The sequence below is a fragment of the Triticum aestivum genome, chromosome 5B (assembly GCF_018294505.1).
Source record: "Triticum aestivum cultivar Chinese Spring chromosome 5B, IWGSC CS RefSeq v2.1, whole genome shotgun sequence".
Taxonomy (NCBI): Eukaryota; Viridiplantae; Streptophyta; class Magnoliopsida; order Poales; family Poaceae; genus Triticum; species Triticum aestivum.
In genome coordinates, this window is record NC_057807.1 from 658,458,412 (window position 1) to 658,478,583 (window position 20,172).

At 51.1% G+C, this 20,172-nt stretch overlaps 1 pseudogene; it reads left to right on the plus strand.

Annotated features, from left to right (window-relative positions):
- Positions 1-5,591: 5,591 nt before the first annotated feature.
- LOC123115197 (dihydroflavonol 4-reductase-like) overlaps positions 5,592-20,172 on the plus strand; it is a 75,168-nt pseudogene continuing 60,587 nt past the window's right edge.

The window sequence follows — 20,172 nt, forward strand, 5'->3', positions numbered from 1 at the left end:
CGGTCATGGAGTGTATTTGCTGCTTTACGGCCGTAAGTTCATCCACCACCGGTTTAAGGGCAGCTTCAGCATTTTCCGCTCTTTTGGTTAAAGCGGCCTTCTCAGTGGCCCAATCAGCCCGCTCTTTCTTGAAGCCCTTCTTCAGCTGTTCAGCGGTGCTCAAGGCGCTGGTTAGTTCTTCCTTTGCCTTGTCTGTTTCAGCCTGTTGGGTTTTCAAGGCCTCCTGCAAATCGGCAATCCGGTCCTCCTTGATTCTCACCTCAGCCTGCATACAGACAGCATTTAGCTTTCAACAAACGGTCCAAAGAAATTGAAGTATCAACCACATAAACAAAGTTATACGCCTGATACTTGGGGGCTAATGCACCTTCAATTTTCATCAAGTTATTAGATTGCGAAGTCCCAAGCTCAATACAGGTATTCAACTTGGCACTTGGGGGCTAATGGCTATTTGATCAAATTATGTTCTAAGGATAGTTTTTCTGTCCGAGCCCCGGTCTAATTCTGCTAAGTTAAACCGGCCCTTGGGGGCTATATTAATGGATTTCAAAAGTGTTGAGGATCATATTCAAGTCCCGGTTTGACGAAAGCTACAAACCGACCCTTGGGGGCTAGGAGGATTGGTGCAAAGGCAGGCAGTAAAGAAGTAAGTTACCTCAAATTTATCCCTCATCATTTTTACCAGACCAGCTTCACAGTCACGGCTAGTATAAAGCCGGTTTAGATAGCCGGAATGAAGATCTTGGGCGCTCAGAGCAGCATATGTCTCCAGTTCAACATCCCATTTTTCTTTATTCAGAGCGGAAAAATCCTCTTTTATGGTATGCTTGGTTAAGGTGACAGGATTCCCGGGTTCAAAGCGGCCTACACCGGTAATCACAACATCATCATCTTTGGACTCGCCGGTTTGTGTTAGTGTGATCGGTTTGTCAACAGGACTGTGGGATTTCTCAATCCGGACGGAGCTGACAGGCGGGTCAGCAGAGACTGAAGTATTAATAGGCCTCTCTTCGGGAATAGCATCGTCTTGTAAAGGAGGATCATTGGGAATATCCTCAGGAGCAAATGCCTCAAGATCTGGCGTTTTGTCATGTTCTTGGGCTACATCCTCTTCGGCCGCTTTATCCAGGCGGGCTTTCTTGCTCGGTTTAGGTTTGGCCCTGAAAGAAAACCAAAGAGTCAAGGAAAAGCATAAGCCATTACACAGTGTACTGGAAGCATATGTTCAGCTTAGCTTACCCAAGAACCGTTTTTAACGGTGGCAGCTGAGTGGCCGACGATTCACCAGAAGATGAATGAGAAGTAACCTGATAATTGGAGTCGGATGGGTTAAGAGGTTGACGGAAGAAACCCGCTTTAGGATGTAAATCAACAAAAAGGTCAGAGACCTCGGAGCGGCGTTTTCGAACCGGACTGTTTGGTAAACCGGTGGAGGTAACTACCTGGCCACTGTGCCGGGTTGTGCGGCGAACTTCATGTTGCTGAATCTTCATATGAAATTTAGGATCCAAATAAGCAAGAGGATGAGAAAATTTAACTTTCCGGTTTGCCTGTCGAAGTTTTGGCAAAGGCAAGATTTCTGAATCGGAAGAGAGAATAGTTACCTCAACGAATTCCGCATTGCTGGCTTCAGCGTCATCCTGACAAGCATCATCATCAATAAGGCGTGTAAAAAATAAGCCAAGCGAGTCAAGTTCTACCTCAAGGTCCGGGTTACCCACATCATCATCAATAGCTGGATCAGATGAAGCGGTGGTTTTTCTCTTATGAGCTGGCTTCTTAATAACCTTGGTCTTGGGACGGATTGGCCGCCCTGCTTTCTCCGTTTTGTCTTGAGGAAGTTTCTTGCTCCAAAACGGATTATCGCCCTGGATCAGCAGTAATTAAATGTCAAACATATAAAGCAGTAACCGGTTCAACAATAGAGCAATTAAAATATTACCGCTGGCGGTTTGTTGGTGGTGCAGTAAGGAGGCAGACCGGTTTGAGCACAGAGGTGCTCCGGTTCATTCAGCATCTTTTTCACAGATTCTGTGACTTCGTCATCGGGGAGTTGGATTTTAGTGTGTCGGAGTGGGTCATCGACACTATCAGTATACTTGCACATCAAATTGGAGCGCCGGCTCAGAGGCAGTATGCTCCATGATATCCAACAGCGTGCAAGATCTATTCCCGTTAAGCCGTTGGCCATAAAAGCTCGGAGCTTGGACAGTTGCGGAGCGTATTTAATTCTTTCCTTGGCGCTTAGTCTTTGTGGAAAAGGGTGCGTGTTGCTGAGCCGTTCCGGACGGAAACCAGGCAAGGGATTTTCATTGTCAGGGGAGGTATCCTTGCAATAAAACCAAGTTGCATTCCACTCCTTGGGGTGAGTATGGAGTTTGACGTGGGGATAAGTGATTTCCTTCCTCTTCTGAATGGCCATACCGCCCAATTCAGTGTTGGGGCCATCGGTGAATTCAGTGCGACGGTTTAAATGAAAGAGGTCTCTAAACAATTCGACTGAAGGCTCCTCTTGAAAGTATACCTCAGAGAGCACTTGAAAGTGGCATAGATTGGTAACAGAGTTGGGGCCAATATCCTGTGGACGGAGCTGAAAATTGGCTAACACATCCCGGTAAAATTTAGAGCCGGGCGGTTTGAAGCCCCGGGCCAAGTGATCTGCGAAGACCACAACCTCTCCTTCCTGGGGGGTAGGTGGACATTCATTTCCAGGAACCCTCCAGTGGATCGTATCTTTACTGTCTAAAGCGCCGATCAAGACTAGATCGTCCAACTGTGATTCCGTGATGCGAGAAGGAACCCAATTGCACTCATACACTTGTTTGGCCATGGCGAGATCTACAAGAAATAGATGATCCGGTTAAAGAACACGCTGGGTAAAAGAAGGTGTTGATCTAAACTACGATAAACCGGTCTTCCACAATGCGGCATCATGTGGATTCTGGCGGTTCAACCAGGGGACTAATGGTATACACCGGTTTAGTAACTTTTTTCTATGATAAGTTAAACCGCCTGACCTAAGCATCGGAAGAAATTGAAGCTATGGACAACTAGGTATACAAAAACAGGTTTCACAAGATCTTATTACAGCCACGGATCTACAGCGAGCTCACAAAAACAGAAAATATTCCGAAGATTAAGGCGGAACGGAAGTGAACCATTGAGCGGGTATGTGCGTGAGATCTATGGGCTTAGATAAGAAATAACAGGCGGATGCTTAAAGATTACTACTGAACACAGTGGGAGTTTACAGATTCATCCAAGAGTCGGAATACAAGTATGAGCAAGTGACGAACACAGCACGAACATGGAACCCTAAGAACAGATCTAGGTCAAGAAGAGGAGAAAGTTTACTGGGAACGAAGAAGATGCGGAACGATACCGCAGTGCTCTGGTGTGCTCAGGTTGATGCAGCGGCCCAAGACGAAGCAGAGGTCGACGGTGGCGGCGGAGCTCCAAGGCTGGCGACGCGAGGAAGACGAAGAAGAAGAGATGAGGGGAAAAGAAAGGAGATAACCATTCGGTCTTATTTATAAGGCAACAGAGTTAGGTCAAGCGCGCGGATCCAGGAGCTGCCGTTAAAAGAGGGCGTTATAAATGACAAATTTCATGATGACGTCATGCCGGTTTACAACAACCAGAAATGATGACAACATGGCGGTTTACCAATTACCAAAAGATGTCCAAGACACAAGATTTTGTGAAGGATTGACATGAACCAGTTCAAATCAATCTGGGGCCTAATGTTGGGGATATTACCACTAGGCGTAAACCGGCCTACTTGGGCCGGGTTAACTTCATTAGTGGTATAAGCAGATGAAGGCCCAAGGCCTATAGTCGGTTTAGAATCTGTAGCCGTAAACCGACCTGATGTATAACTTGTATTGTAAGTTAGGAATAGAGAGATACCAACCGGGATACGAGTATGAACCGGTTGGGACTCTATGGACCGACGGGCGTCACCCGTGTATATAAGGGGGCGACCCGGCGGCGGTTCAAGAGAGACAACGACAACTCGAGCCTGGGCGAAGCTTGTTTGCTCCCTAGCCATCGAGACCATATCAATTCCATCACAACTAGATGTAGGCTTTACCTTCATCGAAGGGGCCGAACTAGTATAAAACCCTTGTGTCTTTGTGTCCGCTTTAACCCCTTCAAGTAAACCCGTGGCGATGGCTCCTCGACTAAGTCCTTTCACTAGGACATCTGCCGTGACAAATCCACGACAAAAAGTGATAAAGAAAAATTGTCGGTGTACAAAAGTAGGGGCCTAGCTTTTGACCCCTTTACTTGTGCACGGGCAGTCAGAGCCACCTGCCACGACCACGCATGAGCAAGGCAAGAGAGGGAAGCCGGAGAAAAGCCAAAGCCAGAGGGACAAGCAAAGAAAACGACAAAGGATCAAGACCACAAAGGTCGCACGGGCAATGCAGGTTGCCCCGTCAAGGACCCTTGCCGAGGGCGGCCTCAGCAACCCCGGCAAGATCCTTGCCGGGGCAGCTTGTCCCCACCCGCCGAGCGAGCCACCTTCGATCCCACCAATGTTGAGCAGTCACGTTGGGACAGGGTTCGGGAGGCACCTCCGTGGTGGCATGTAGATCTTTGTGAAGACAAAGAGCAATCAAGATAAAAAGAGGATAAGAAGGCAACCATCCTCACCGAAGGAACCCACAGGCCCCCCCGACAAGAATCTTGCTGGGGGAGCCAGCGCGCCGCGGCAAGACCCTTGCCGGGCCACCCGGCAAGACCATCGCCAAGCACCCCGGCAAGGCCACTGCCAGGCCCGCACCAGCCAGGTTCCTACCGCCGTCCGTGCGCAGCCGCCGACCCAACCAGCTGGGCAGGCACCTACGTGGCAGCATGCAGACCTTCGTGGAGGCTCCACCACCGCGCCACCTCAGCTGCCTGCCTGCCTACATGGCGCTGCATGCGTTGCTGGCCGGGGCGCGTGTCAAAGCCAGGAGGGGCGGCGACGGACGGGACGGGCCTCACCCCCATTCCCCAGTAAAGTGAAGGACACCTAAGCCCCACATTTAATGCGTCTTGTCCTGTAATACTAGCGATAACCTCGCAATGTTGTAGCACTTTCCACCTCCTGTGTGCCACTGTGGCAGCCCCTTTCGCCTATAAAAGGAGGCCCATGGCATTCTGAGGAGGGATTCGGCTCTTTTGAACCTCGCAGCACCCAGAGCTAGTTCGAGAGCTCAAGAACCCTAATACAACTACCAATGCAGGATCGTAGGGTTTTACGCATCTTTGCGGCCTGAACCTAGGTAAATCCCCTTTGTGCCATCCACTAGTCCCGCTCTTCTCACGATTCCGCGCCCCGCAACCGTAGAAGGGATTCTAGTGATCCCATAGGTGTCGTTTTCCACCGACATCTTTGGCGCGCCAGGTAGGGGGCGCAATTTGTGAGAATCTGGCCTAGGGGTAGGCCTAGCAGTTCATCATCGCCATGGATCCTAAGAAGAAGACGACCACGACGATTGGCTCGTCCGGAACCAGACTGCCATCACCGGTGCGGGCCAGTCATGGAGAGAACCCGCGGCACGGCCCGCGAACACCTACGTCACCCTGGCAGTCCGGGCCCGATGGGCGGCGCCGCCTTTGCGACGGGTGACGATCCGCGCGGCGCCGGCCCCAGAAACGACGTCGGACCCCCTGCGGGCGGCGCGGGGCCCTCCAGGGCGTCGTCGTGCCGCCTACCGATGGCTCGGCGACCTCCAAGACACCCACGCCAGCACCAATGGCGTGGTCCTCTCAAATCATACATGATGAGCAGCGCCGCCCCGCTGATGACCCAGGGCGCCGCCCTGGGAAAATCCCCATGCATCCTTCGCAGGGTGAGGGAGGCCAACGTGCAGGCCAAGGCGCTAATGAAGGTGGTGGGCGGTTGCGGAGCCGTGATGAGGCTCGTTCTAACGTGGTTAGGAGTCGAAGCGCATCGCAGTCCACCCAACTCTCACCGCCACCCACGCCAGCGGAAGCCCTGGCGCGCGCGCAGCTCCTCCTTTACTTTCCCCCCACGGCGGAAAAGCTTGATGAATGGAGGGCCACCGTCCGGAGCCTCGTCGGCATCGCCAACGACGACGAGCTGCGACCGGCGAAACCCGTGGTCGGTCGCTCCGTCGTGCCACCCCCTCCTCAGCACCGGCCGCCGCGGGCGATGACCCGTCGTGACGATGCTCGTGATGATGTCTCCATCGCGTCATCCGACCCGCGAATCAACCGTGATCAGCGCCAAGTCCTTCAGGAGCGGGCTCATGAGGACGCTCGAACTACCATCGAGCACCGACGTGACGCGCGCCACCAGTCGGACAGGCGGGCAGGGCCCACTACGGACCACCCTGCGCCGGGGGGCTACAGTGGCCTACCCTACAAGGTGGGCTGTCCGGCTTTCACCCGTGAGATGCGGTGGTTCTAGTGGCCCTCCCACCGCACTTTCAAGCCTGACGTTGGCGAGAAGTACAACGGCAAGACTCACCCATCGGAATTCCTCAGCATCTACACCATCGCGATGCAAGCTGCTAGGGCCCGCGACGATAAGGTGCTTGCCAATTACTTCCCGTTGGCACTCAAGCCTAATGTCATGTCATGGTTGATGCACTTGCCGATGGATTCCATCTCTTCTTGGGCGGATCTGTGCCATGAGTTTGTTGGCGCCTTTACCAGAGGTCACCTAGCTCATGGCCAGGCGAGTGATTTACACATCATCCCCCAGAAGGAAGGAGAAAACCTGCGCAAGTACATCCAGAGGTTCAGACGGGTACAGTACAAGATCCCCTATGTTCATCCTGCCGCCATGATCAGCGTGTTCCACCAAAACGTGCGCAATCGCAAGATGCGTGAAGAGCTGGCAATGAACAAGGTTAAGGATGTGGCCGAGCTCTATGTTCTGGCCGATCGATGCGCTCGCGCTGAAGAGGGAAGGAAATACCCCAGCGAAGATGCCGGCGCGGAAACCGATTCCACTGGCGATACCGCCACCCCAGCAAAGAAGGGTCGGCGCCGTAACAGGAAGCGCAAGGGCAAGGCCGTGCTGGCCATCGAGGGATCCGACGACACCGGCGCCACCAAGAAGACCAAGGCGAGCGACCCCGGCAAGGAGGTTGCCGGGTGTGTCGCCTGCCGGGCCTTGGCGGCCGCCGACAAGCCAGGAGGCTCCGACAAGCAGTATTGCAAGATCCACTGCACCAAGGGCCATGACCTCCAGCACTGCCGGCAAGTAGAGCTGCTTACTGAGAAGCAGAAGGCCGAGTATGAGCGGCGGGACAAGGAGAAGGGCCAAGATGGTGCCGAGCGGTCCGGCAAGAAACGGGGCGGCCAAGGAGGCCGCCGCGGCAAAGACAGTCAGCAGGAGAGGCCCGCCAGGGGCCGCGACAAGAAACAAGAAGATGATGATCATGACGGGGACGATGAGTCCGGCGATCATGGGTTCTAGAAGGCCACACAGGCCATGTGCGTCGATGGTGGCGCCTCGCTGCATACATCCCACCGCCAGCTCAAGCAGTGGGCGCGTGAGATCACAGCAGTGGAGCCATCGTTCGACGCGCGAAAGCCACTGAAATGGTCCAGCACGCCCGTCATCTTTGACACCGAGGACCCCCCCGACCGCACTACCGTGGTCGGGTGCTTGCCATTGTTGGTTTCCCCAACGATCCGCAACCTCAAGGTGACAAGGATGTTGGTTGACGGCGGGGCCGGGTTGAATTTGATCTCGCATGCCGTGGTCAAAAAGCTGTAGATCCCGATGGAGACCTCGAGGAAACAGGCACGTTCCAAGGGGTTAACCCGGGGAGGAGCCAGCCAAAGGGAAAGGTCATGCTGCCTGTGACCTTCAGAGGCGAGCTGAATCACAGGACGGAGAGGATTGTTTTCGGTGTAGCCGAAATCCCCTTGCCATACAATGGGATCCTCGGTCGCCCGACACTAGCCAAGTTCATGGCGGCTTCACATTACGCCTATAACATGTTGAAGATGCCCGGGCCGATGAACATCATCACCATCCCCTCCGACAAGAAAGATGCGTTGATTTGCACCGACCAACTCTACCGGGAAGCGGTTGCAGCAGCTGCCGCCAAGGCACCTGCTCCCGCCGACAGAGCCCCAGGAAGGAACAAGATCGGTGAGACCCCTCGCACCCACTCCGGCAAGCGCACCTCTTCAGGGTACTGCGGTGCCGTCGAGGACGTGCTAGAGAGCTCCGCCGACAGGTGCAAGAAGCCCAGAGCTGCACTGCCAAAGACCAAGAAGGTTCCCATCAAGGAGGACGACACGGGTGGGGCTTTCGTCATAAGCTCCACCCTCGACAGCAAATAGGAAAGCGAGCTCATCACTTTCTTGCGGGCGAATGTCGATGTGTTTGCATGGCAAGCCTCCTACATCCCCGACGTTCCCAGGTAAGTGATTGAGAACCACCTTGCTATCTGTCCTCATGCACGGCCCGTCAAGCAGAAGGTCAGGAAGCAAGCTCTGGAGAGGCAAGAGTTCATCACGGAAGAAATTAGGAAGCTAGAGGCGGCAGGCTTGGTAAGAGGAGTGCTCCATCCGACGTGGTTGGCCAATCTGGTAGTAGTGCGCAAGGCAAACGGGAAGTGGAGGCTGTGTATTGATTACACAGACATCAATAAAGCTTGTCCAAAGGATCCCTTCCCGTTACCGCGCATCGACCAGATTGTTGACTCCACGACAGGGTGTGACCTTTTATCATTCCTCGACGCCTACTCGGGATACCACCAGATCTTCATGACAAAAGAAGACGAAGAAAAGACAGCGTTCGTCACCCCATGTCATACGTACTGCTTTTTATGGATGCCTTTCGGGTTGAAGAGCGCTGGCTCAACGTTTGCAAGAGCGGTCCAGATTGGTTTTGAACGCCAGCTACATAGAAATATGGAAGCTTATATGATGACATAGTGGTCAAAACCAAGGACAAAGCAACGCTCGTACAAGACCTGGAGGAGACCTTTAGAAACCTGCGCAAGATTAACCTCAAATTGAACCCTGAGAAGTGTGTCTTCGGTGTCCCATCCGGCAAGCTTCTTGGGTTCTTTGTGTCACAGCACGGGATTGAGGCAACAACGGACAAGATTAAGGCTATCGAGCAGATTGAGGCACCCAAGTGGATCAAGGACGTGCGTCGGCTCACTGGCTGTGTTGCCACCATGAGCAGATTCATCTCCAAGTCCGCAGAGCGTGCCCTCCCCCTTTTCAAGATCCTAAAGAAGACGGGCCCAGTGGAATGGACCCCGGAGGCCGAGGCGGCGTTGCAAGATTTGAAGAAGTACCTTTCCTCTACCCCGGTGCTGGTTGCGCCTAAACCACAAGAGCGGTTGCTGCTATACCGAGCGGCAACAAATCAAGTGGTTAGCGTCGCATTGGTGGCACAGATAGAGGTTGACGGGAAGACGGCAGCGGCGGCAGAGGCAACGGCTGGCGGACCGGAACCCTCCCCAGCAGGGATCGGTCCCGGCAGGACTGAGTCCCCGACAGGGCCCGATCCCGGCAAGCCTGACGCCGGTGCGACAAGACCCGCATGGACAGGTGAAGTGGTGCAAAGAATGAAGATGGTGCAACACCCAGTTTACTTCGTCAGCTCCCTGTTACAGGGGGCTAGGTCAAGGCAATCGGGTGTACAAAAGTTGCTCTTCGTCCTCCTTATGGCCTCGAGGAAGCTGCGCCACTACTTCGAGGCGCACGAGATCACCGTGGTTACCCGCCTTCCATTACAACAGATACTGCATAAACCAGATGCGACAGGAAGTATCATGGAATGAGCCCTAGAGCTGTCGAGTTTCGGCTTGAAGTTCGAAAGCACCTCGATGATCCAGAGTAGAGTCTTGGCGGAGTTTGTTGCAGAATGGACCTCAACACCCGACGAAGAGGTACAAGAGACCACTCTCCCCGGCGAGGAAACAAGTGGCGACTGGATCATGTACTTTGATGGGGCTTTCTTGCTAGAAGGCGCCGGTGCTGGTGTGCTGCTTGTCGCACCCACCGGGGAGCACCTCAAGTACGTCATCCAAATGCACTTCCCCCGGGAGATGTCAACCAACAACACCGCCGAATACGAGGGTTTGCTCGCCGGTCTCAGGATCGCGGCGGACCTCGGAGTCAAAAAGCTCATTGTCAGGGGTGACCCGCAACTCCTCGTCAGGCAGGTCAACAAAGATTATCAAAGCCCTTTGATGTAAGCCTACGTGGATGAAGTGAGGAAACTGGAGGAGCGTTTTGACGGTATACAAGCGAAGCACGTCCCTCGAGCGGAGAACGACATCGCTGACTACCTGTCAAAGCGCGCTGCCCTCAAGCTACCTGTGGAACCAGGTACTTTTGTGCTTCAGTTAACCCAACCATCCGTTCAGCCGTCGACTGGGCAAAACAAGCGAAGGAAGCTAGGCCCCGGCAAGTACTTCCCCACCAAGCTCCCCGGAGCCACCGGCGGAGATGTTGCCGTGGATGCCAACCCTGCCGCAGGGCAACCAACTCCGGCAGGACCTCAGGTCATGGCCACGGAGGCGGCTGCCCCCACGGCAGAAGAGATGCCTTTGGTCTTTGCCGTCGAGCCACAAGCTCCAGCATGGGCACAACACATAGTTCGATTCCTTCAAAAAGGAGAGCTTCCTGAGGAGCAGGAAGAGGCATAACAAGTAGCCCGCCGGTCTACTCTGTACCAGTTCATTGATAACGTGCTATACAGAAGAAGACCGAATGGGGTGAAATTGATGTGCATCTCCCGGGAGGAAGGACTAAAGCTGTTGGCAGAGATACATGGTGGCATATGTGGCTCCCACATAGGGTCGAGGGACCTTGCCGTCAAGGTTTTCCGGCAGGGTTTCTTCTGGCCCACCGCCCTCCAGGATGCAACGACACTACTAACCAAGTGTGAAGCGTGCCAGTTTCATTCAAAAAAGCTTCATCAACCAGCCCAAGCCCTTCAAACCATCCCTCTCTCCTAGCCCTTCTCGGTCTAGGGGCTCAACATTTTGGGCCCCTTCCCCCGCGTCGTCGGGAGCTTTGAGTACTTGTACGTTGCCATCGACAAGTTCACAAAGTGGCCAGAGGTGGAGGCAGTGAGGACGGTGACGGAGCAGTCAGCCATCAAGTTCTTCAAGGGACTAGTTTGCCGTTTCGGGGTGCCCAACAGGATCATCACCGACAAAGACACGTAGTTCACAAGCCATGCCTTCATGAAGTACATTGAGGATCTCGACAGCAGGGTCTGTTTTGCCTCCGTGGTGCATCCATGGAGCAACGGCCAAGCGGACAGAGCAAACGCCGAAGTCCTGCGAGGCTTCAGGACGAAAACTTTTGATAGACTACGCAAGAGCGGGAGGCGCTGGGTTGAAGAATTGTCGGCGGTTCTTTGGTCGATCAGAACGACGCCAAATCAAGCCACCGGCCAGACACCCTTTGCCCTGGTTTACAGGGCAGAAGCAGTTCTTCCCACGAAACTCATACACGGTTCACCTCGAGTGCTCGCTTATGACGAGCTTGAGCAAGAGCAACTGTGGCAAGATGACGCAACGCTCCTCGAGGAAGATTATCTCCGGGCAGCTGTGAGAGCAACACACTACCAGCAAGCTTTGCGCTGCAAGCATAGCCGCAAGGTTCATGCCCGGAGCTTTGAGGAAGGCGACCTTGTTCTTAGGCACGTTTAGTCGGCCAAGAATTCCAACAAGTTGACGCCAAAGTGGGAAGGCCCTTATCGGGTGACATGAGTCACCAGGCCCGGCGCAGTCCGCCTGGAGACCGAAGATGCCATCCCAGTGAGCTATTCCTGGAACATCGAGCATCTTCGCAAGTTTTACCCGAAGTGCTGTCGCACTAAGTTATAGCATGCATGCTAGGTCGAGTCTCTTCCTTGGTTAGGGTTGATAGTGCTTGGCGGCAACTAACCCCTAGCTCAGAGGTCGAGTGTGTGTTTCTGTCCTTCCCTGTCTTCTTTGGTTCGCAAGGCACGTAAATATTCTTGCCGAGCTATTCTGGAAGGAAGGGAACGGACCGGCGCCCGGGCCATGGCAAGCCAGAATTGCCAGGAGTTGCAAGAACAAGGATCTCTCCACGGCAAGCCAAGGTCGCCGGGGGCCGCAGATCCAGATAAGTCTTTTATCCCCTGTCATGCGTTTCGTTGTGGATTGGGATGCATGAACCCCCGTTCCATCTCTGAGCTACCGTGCTCCCTCTTTTCGGCCCCCAAGGGTTATTTCCTGGGTCTAGATCTGGTCGTAGTCGCGGCAGCAGAGGAGGGGAGCGAGGGGCCTAAGCCCACCTCATCCTTGCCTCCGCCAAGAGCGTGGGAAAGGTCAAGCGAGGTGGGGAGACGGCAAGGCCTGTTGCCAGGGAAAAAATGTTTGTCTTGAAAGATGACAAGGATTCACCCCTTGCCGTGGGTTTTCTCCCACGAACGTAATCCCGGCGAACATCCCTTTTTAATTAAAAAACATCCCGTATAGGTACAGTTCATACGAAATGAAAAACATGAGCGAGGGGAATACAAGTTATAAAGCTAACGAAGGCCCGAAGGCTTACAGAACTAAAAAGATATAAGGTGCACGTAATCCCTTTCTTGTCCCTCTCCTCAGGAAATGGAACAAGAAGGCAGAAGGGCAAAAGGGGCACCTAGGCGAGCTACGAGTGGCAGAAGACACCAAGAGGATATCTCGGTGGCCGTCCGAGGGCTAGATGGTGATGCCGGCGCCGGAAGCAGAGCTCGAAGACGAGGCGGCAGGACGCCAACACGCGACGAAGGCGTCGGTGTCCGCGTACTCCGACTTGACGGCCTTGCCGCTCGTACTCTTCCTCTTCCGCAGCCTCCCTACGCCAGCCGCCCAAGGAGGCAACCCCGAGAAGTTCAAGGAGCCGGCGACACGGATGATGGGGCCGCCAGTGCCGCTCGGAGCGACGCCCGACGCCTAGTGGGACCCGTCATCCTACCGACTGATACGTCCATTTTGCATCATGCTTTTATGTCAATATTTATTGCATTATGGGCTGTTATTTCATGTTATGTCACAATACTTATGGCTATTCTCTCTTATTTTACAAGGTTTACATGAAGAGGGAGAATGCCGGTAGCTGGAATTCTGGGCTGGAAAAGGAGCAAATATTGAAGGACTATTCTGCGCAACTCCAAAAGTCCTGAAACTCCACGGCATACCTTAGAATAAATAAAGAAAAATCGTCACCAAAGATGAAGGCCAGGGGGCCCACACCCTGCTCACAAGGGTGGGGGCCCCCCTAGGCGTGCCCCCTACCTTGTGGGCCCCCTGGTGGCTCTCCGACGTCCATCTTCTCCCATATGAAGTCTTTCGATGAGAAAAAAATAGAAGAGAACCTTTCGGGACGAGACTCCGCCGCCACGAGGCGGAACCTTGGCGGAACCAATCTAGGGCTCCGGCAGAGCTGTTCTGCCGGGGACACTTCCCTCTGGGAGGGGGAAATCATCATCATCGTCATCACCAACGCTCCTCTCATCGGGAGAGGGCAATCTCCATCAACATCTACACCAGCACCATCTCATCTCCAAACCCTAGTTCATCTCTTGTATCCAATTCTTGTCTCCAAGTCAGGGATTGGTGCTAGTAGGTTGCTAGTAGTGTTGATTACTCCTTGTAGTTGATGCTAGTTGGTTTATTTGGTGGAAGATCATATGTTCAGATCCTTTATGCACAATATTACCCCTCTGATTATGAACATGAATATGCTTTGTGAATAGTTACGTGTGTTCTTGAGGACAAGGGAGAAGTCTTGCTATTAGTAGTCATGTGAATTTGGTATTCGTTCGATATTTTGATAAGATGTATGTTGTCTAACCTCTAGTGGTGTTATGTGAACGTCGACTACATAACACTTCACCATTATTTGGGCCTAGAGGAAGGCATTGGGAAGTAATAAGTAGATGATGGGTTGCTAGAGTGACAGAAGCTTAAACCCTAGTTTATGCGTTGCTTCGTAAGGGGCTGATTTGGATCCATATGTTTCATGCTATGGTTAGGTTTACCTTAATACTTTTGTTGTAGTTGCGGATGCTTTCAATAGAGGTTAATCATAAGTGGGATGCTTGTCCAAGTAAGGGCAGTATCCAAGCACCGGTCCACCCACATATCAAATTATCAAAGTACCGAACGCGAATCATATGAGCGTGATGAAAACTAGCTTGACGATATTCCCATGTGTCCTCGGGAGCGATTTTCCTATTATAAGAGTTTGTCCAGGCTTGTCCTTTGCTACAAAAAGGATTGGGCCACCTTGCTGCACTTCATTTACTTTTGTTACTTGTTGCTCGTTACAATTTATCCTATCACAAAACTATCGGTTACCACTTATTTCAGTACTTGCAGAGAATATCTTGCTGAAAATCGCTTATCATTTCCTTCTGCTCCTCGTTGGGTTCGACACTCTTACTTATCAAAAGGACTACGATAGATACCCTATACTTGTGGGTCATCAAGACTCTTTTCTGGCACCGTTGCCGGGGAGTGAAGCACCTTTGGTAGGTGGAATTTGGTAAGAAAAAATTTATTTAGTGTGCTGAAATTTTCTGTCACTTGTTACCATGGAAAGTAATTGCCTGAGGGGCTTGTTCGGGGTATCTTCACCCCGTCCAGTTGAGCCAAGAGTTGCTCCTCAACCTACTGAACCTACTGAATCTATTGAAAATGAAACTGCTTTTCAGATTCCTTCGGGTATGATGGAAAAACTTCTAGCTAACACTTTCGCAGGAGATGGAACAAAGCATCCTGACGAACATCTATGCTTTGTGGATGATATTTGTGGACTATTTAAGCTTGCAGGTATACCCGATGATGTCGTTAAGAGGAAGTCTTTCCCTTTATCTTTGGAGGGAGACACATTGACATGGTATAGGCTATGTGATGATACGAGATCATGGAACTATACAAGAGTGAAATTGGAATATCATCAAAAGTATTACCCTATGCATCTTGTTCATCATGATCGCAATTATATATATAATTTTTGGCCTCGCGAAGGATAAAGCATCGCTCAAGCTTGGGGGAGGCTTAAATCAATGTTATATTCATGCCCCAATCATGAGCTCTCAAAATTGACAATTCTCCAGAATTTTTATGCTCGGCTTTCGGATAATAATCGCACCATGCTCGATACTTCTTGTGCTGGCTCTTTTATGATGAAGTCTATTGAATTTGGATGGAATTTATTGGATAGAATTAAACGCAACTCTGAAGATTGGGACCTCGACGAAGGTAAGGAGTTAGGTATGACACCTAAGTTTGATTGTGTTAAATCTTTTATGGATACCGATGTTTTCCGTAAGTTTAGCACTAAATATGGACTTGACTCTGAGATAGTAGCTTCTTTCTGTGAATCTTTTGCTACTTATGTTGATCTCCCCAAGGAGAAGTGGTTTAAATATCATCCTCCCATAGAAGTAAAAGCAGCTTAACCTATTAAAGTTGAAGAAAAGATTGTCACTTATAATGATCCTATCGTTCCTACTTCTTATGTTGAGAAACCTCCTTTCCCTGTTAGAATGAAGGATCGTGCTAAAGCTTCAACCGTTGTTCGTAAAAGCAATACTAGGATTTATACACCCCCTGAGCAATTCAAAGTAGAACCCAATATTGCTATTGTTAAAGATCTCTTGTCCGATAATATTTATGGGCATGTTATTCAATTCACTTGTGAAACTGCTAGAATTGCTAAACCCTGTGATAGAGATAAACATAGACCTGTGGTAGGTGTGCCTGTTATTTCTGTTAAAATAGGAGATCATTGTTATCATGGCTTATGTGATATGGGTGCTAGTGCTAGTGTTATACCCATTGACTTATACAAAGAAATTATGCATGAGATTGCACCTGCTGTGTTAGAAGAAATTGATGTTACAATTAAACTTGCAAATAGAGATACTATATCTCCAATGGGAATTGTTAGAGATGTTGAAGTCTTGTTTGGGAAAACCAAATATCCCGCTGATTTTCTTGTTCTTAGTTCCCCACAAGATAGCTTTTGTCCCATTATATTTGGTAGACCCTTCTTGCGTACTGTTAATGCTACGATAGATTGCAAAAAGAATGTTGTTACTGTTGGCTTGGATGATATGGTTCATGAGTTTAATTTCTCTAAATTTAGTAAACAACATCGTGAGGAAGAATTGCCTAGTAAGGATGAAATTATTGGTGTTTCTTCTATTGCTGTACCTCCCAGTGATCCTTTAGAACACTATTTGCTAGACCATGAAAATGATATGTTCATGAATGAAAGAAGGGAAATAGATGAAGTATTCTTTAAACAGGAACCTATTCTGCAACACAATTTGCCTGTTGAAATCCTAGGGGATCCCCCTCCACCCAAGGGCGATCCCGTATTTGAGCTTAAACCGTTGCCTGATAATCTTAAATATGCTTATCTTGATGAAAAGAAAATGTATCCTGTTATTATTAGTGCTAACCTTTCAGAGCATGAAGAAGAAAGATTATTGAAAACTCTGAAGAAGCATCGTGCCGCTATTGGATATACTCTGGATGATCTTAAGGGCATCAGTCCCACTCTATGTCAACATAAAATAAATTTGGATGCTGATGCCAAACCAGTTTTTGATCCTCAACGACGTTTGAATCCTAAAATGAAAGAAGTGGTAAGAAAAGAAATACTCAAGCTTCTGGAGGCAGGTATAATTTATCCTGTTGCTGATAGTTAGTGGGCAAGTCATGTCCATTGTGTCCCTAAGAAGGGAGGTATTACTGTTGTCCCTAATGATAAAGATGAATTGATTCCGCAAAGAATTATCACATGTTATAGGATGGTAATTGATTTCCGCAAATTAATTAAGGATACTAAGAAAGATCATTACCCCTTACCTTTTATTGATCAAATGCTAGAAAGACTATGCAAACATACACATTATTGCTTTCTAGATGGTTACTCTGGTTTTTCTCAAATACCTGTGTCGGCTAAAGATCAATCAAATACTAGTTTTACATGCCCTTTTGGTACTTTTGCTTATAGACGTATGCCTTTTGGTTTATGTAATGCACCTGCTACCTTTCAAAGATGCATGGTGGCTATATTCTCTGACTTTTGTGAGAAAATTTGTGAGGTTTTCATGGATGACTTTTCCGTCTATGGTTCCTCTTTTGATGATTGCTTAAGCAATCTTGATCGAGTTTTGCAGAGATGTGAAGAAACTAATCTTGTCTTGAATTGGGAAAAGTGCCACTTTATGGTTAATGAAGGTATTGTCTTGGGGCACAAAGTTTCTGAAAGAGGTATTGAAGTTGATAAAGCCAAGGTTGATGCTATTGAAAAGATGCCATGTCCCAAGGACATCAAAGGTATAAAAAGTTTCCTTGGTCACGCCGAATTTTATAGGATGTTCATTAAGGATTTCTCAAAAATTTCTCGGCCTCTGACTAATTTATTACAAAAAGATGTACCATTTGTCTTTGATGATGATTGTGTAGAAGCATTTGAAATACTTAAGAAAGCATTAGTCTCTGCACCTGTTGTCCAGCCACCTGATTGGAATTTACACTTTGAAATTATGTGTGATGCTAGTGATTATGATGTAGGTGCTGTTCTAGGGCAAAGAGTTGATAAGAAATTGAATGTTATCCATTATGCTAGTAAGACTCTAGACAATGCTCAAAGAAATTATGCTACTACCGAAAAGGAACTTTTAGCAGTTGTATTTGCGTGTGATAAATATAGACCCTATATTGTTGATTCTAGAGTAACTATTCATACAGACCATGTTGCTATTAAATATGTTATGGAAAAGAAAGATGCAAAACCTAGACTCATTAGATGGGTTCTCTTGCTTCAAGAATTTGATTTACATATTGTTGATAGAAAGGGAGCTGAGAACCCCGTTGCAGACAACTTGTCTAGGCTAGAGAATGTTCTTGATGACCCACTACTGTTGATGGTAGCTTTCCTGATGAGCAATTAAATGTCATAAGTACTTCTCGTAGCACTCCATGGTATGCTGATTATGCTAATTATATTGTTGCTAAATTTATACCGCTGTCGGGGAAACTGATCCACGAGCACCTATGGGACCGGCGGACCGAGCCCCTTTCGGTTCGGCGGGGGGCGGAGGTCGCACGAAGAGCAGATCGAGGCGAAGCACACGAGCAGTTTACCCAGCTTCGGAGCTCTCCGGAGAGATAATACTCCTACTGCTGCTTGTTTGATTGTACTGTGTTCTTGCTCAAGAGAGCTAAGTGTTTTCCTAGCTTCGAATGGAACAAACTAGCCGAATTTGCGAACCAGTCGAGCCGAACCTCTTCTACGTTGCGCATGGGCCTCCTTTTATATGCGCAAGGGGTCACCGACAGGTGGCAACGCAGAGAAGGGTAAAAACGTAAAAAGAGAGGCAGTTGGCACAGTTGCCTGCACAGTGCACCCTACCTAACCCTGACGGCAGGGGACAAGGGCATTAAATGCCCGTCTGTGTCGCCCAAACAGTGCAGAAAAGGACCGTTAGGTGTGCCACCGTTCACCACGATGGCGATCTTGTCAGCGTCGCATGCCTCCGCGCACCGCTGGCTGCACAGCCCTCCGCCACGCGCGCCCGAAGAGGCCCCCATGGCGACACGTTGGTGGATGCGCTGGAGCGTGGGCACAGAGTGGCCGCTTGCCGCGGCAAGCGCCTTGCCGCGGTCGTGGTCTTGTCGCGCCCGGAAGCTTGTCGCTCGCCAGGCCTTGCCGGGATGCGTGGCGCGTCGCGGCAAGTTCCTTGAGATGCCTCGGTTGGCCTTCCAGGCAAGCTCCTCTTGCCGGGGCCTTGTCTTCTTGACTTGAATACTTTGTTCTTGAATGGCTCCAAAGGAGCCACGGAGTATCTTGGCGGTCACCCGGCAAGCCCTTGCCGCGGGGCACTGCAACTTCCCGTGCACAAGTTCGGGGTACTAGGGTACCCCTATTCTAGTACACCGACAGGAGCCCCCGGGCCTGGGCCACACACGGTGCCGAGCGCTGTTGGGCCAGGCCCAAAACAAGGCACGGGCACGCGCGGCCCGGGTAACGCCGAATCTTGCTTTGTACCCACCGCGCCCTCCCCCAACGGCACGCGCTGAATGCGGCATCGTTGGAGAGATCGTGGGTTGTTCTTTATTCGGAAGGGCGAAACGTCCGCCCTCTCCCTCTTTATAAGCAGGGGAAACAGGGGTAGTTTCCCCACTTCGCCGTTTGTTGCTCCAAGCCCAGAAATCTCCGCCGCTCCCCCCCCCTCCTTCTTGAAGCAGAAAGAGAGCAGCGCTCCGCCCCCCGTCGCCATCAGCACCACCAACGCCTTCGACCTCCTCCGCCACTTCCGCCATGGCTCCGAAAGCCGACAAGGGAAAGGGCGTGAAGTCGGCCGAGGCGCAGCGGCTCGCGGCGCTGCAGAAGGAGCGGGCCATCTTCCCCCCTCAGCTCAGCGCCAAGGAGCTGAGGGAGTACTACTACCTTTTCTGGTCGACGGAGACGCGTGCGCACCCGCGCATGAGGGTACTCCCAGCCACCGCTTCGGAGCTGGCTCCAACCGGGTACCCATTCTTCACGCTTTTCTTCTACTGCGGGCTCTGCCCGCCCTTCTCGGAGTTCTTCTGTGATATCATGAACACGTACGGGCTCCGCCTCCTAGATTTCACCCCAACGCTGTCCTGACCATGGCGGTTTTCGCACATCTGTGCGAAAACTTTGTCGGAGTCCACCCCAATGTAGCCCTTTTCCGCCACTTCTTCATGCCTCGGGTCGAGAGAGGAGAGCTGCTTGCCGGAGGGATCGCCTGGATCTCGAGAGTCGGCAAGAAGGAGGCGTACCTGGAGGGCGAGCTTCGCAGCAAATGGGAGGAGTGGAGAGCGGAGTGGTGTTGGATCGTTGAGGAGAACCCGCAGCCGTTCACTGCCGTGCGCCAAGCCCCAATAGTACGCGGCAATGATTGGAGCAACGTGGCCCCGGAAGACGACAGGCTGAAGATCGCAGTCACCAGAATCCTCGCCTTAGGCTTGCCGGGCTCACTGTAGGCGCTGTCGGCGCAGATTTCCTTCGCCGCCGCATCGCCCCCCTGCAGGAGAGAGGGAGGCCTGCCTGGGAGTTCAAGAACTCGGCGGACATCATGAGGCTGCGCCCGGGCCTAAACTTCAATTTCACCGTCCTGGAGCTGGATGCGATGCTCCTGGAGCTGTTCAAACGCGACCCCAG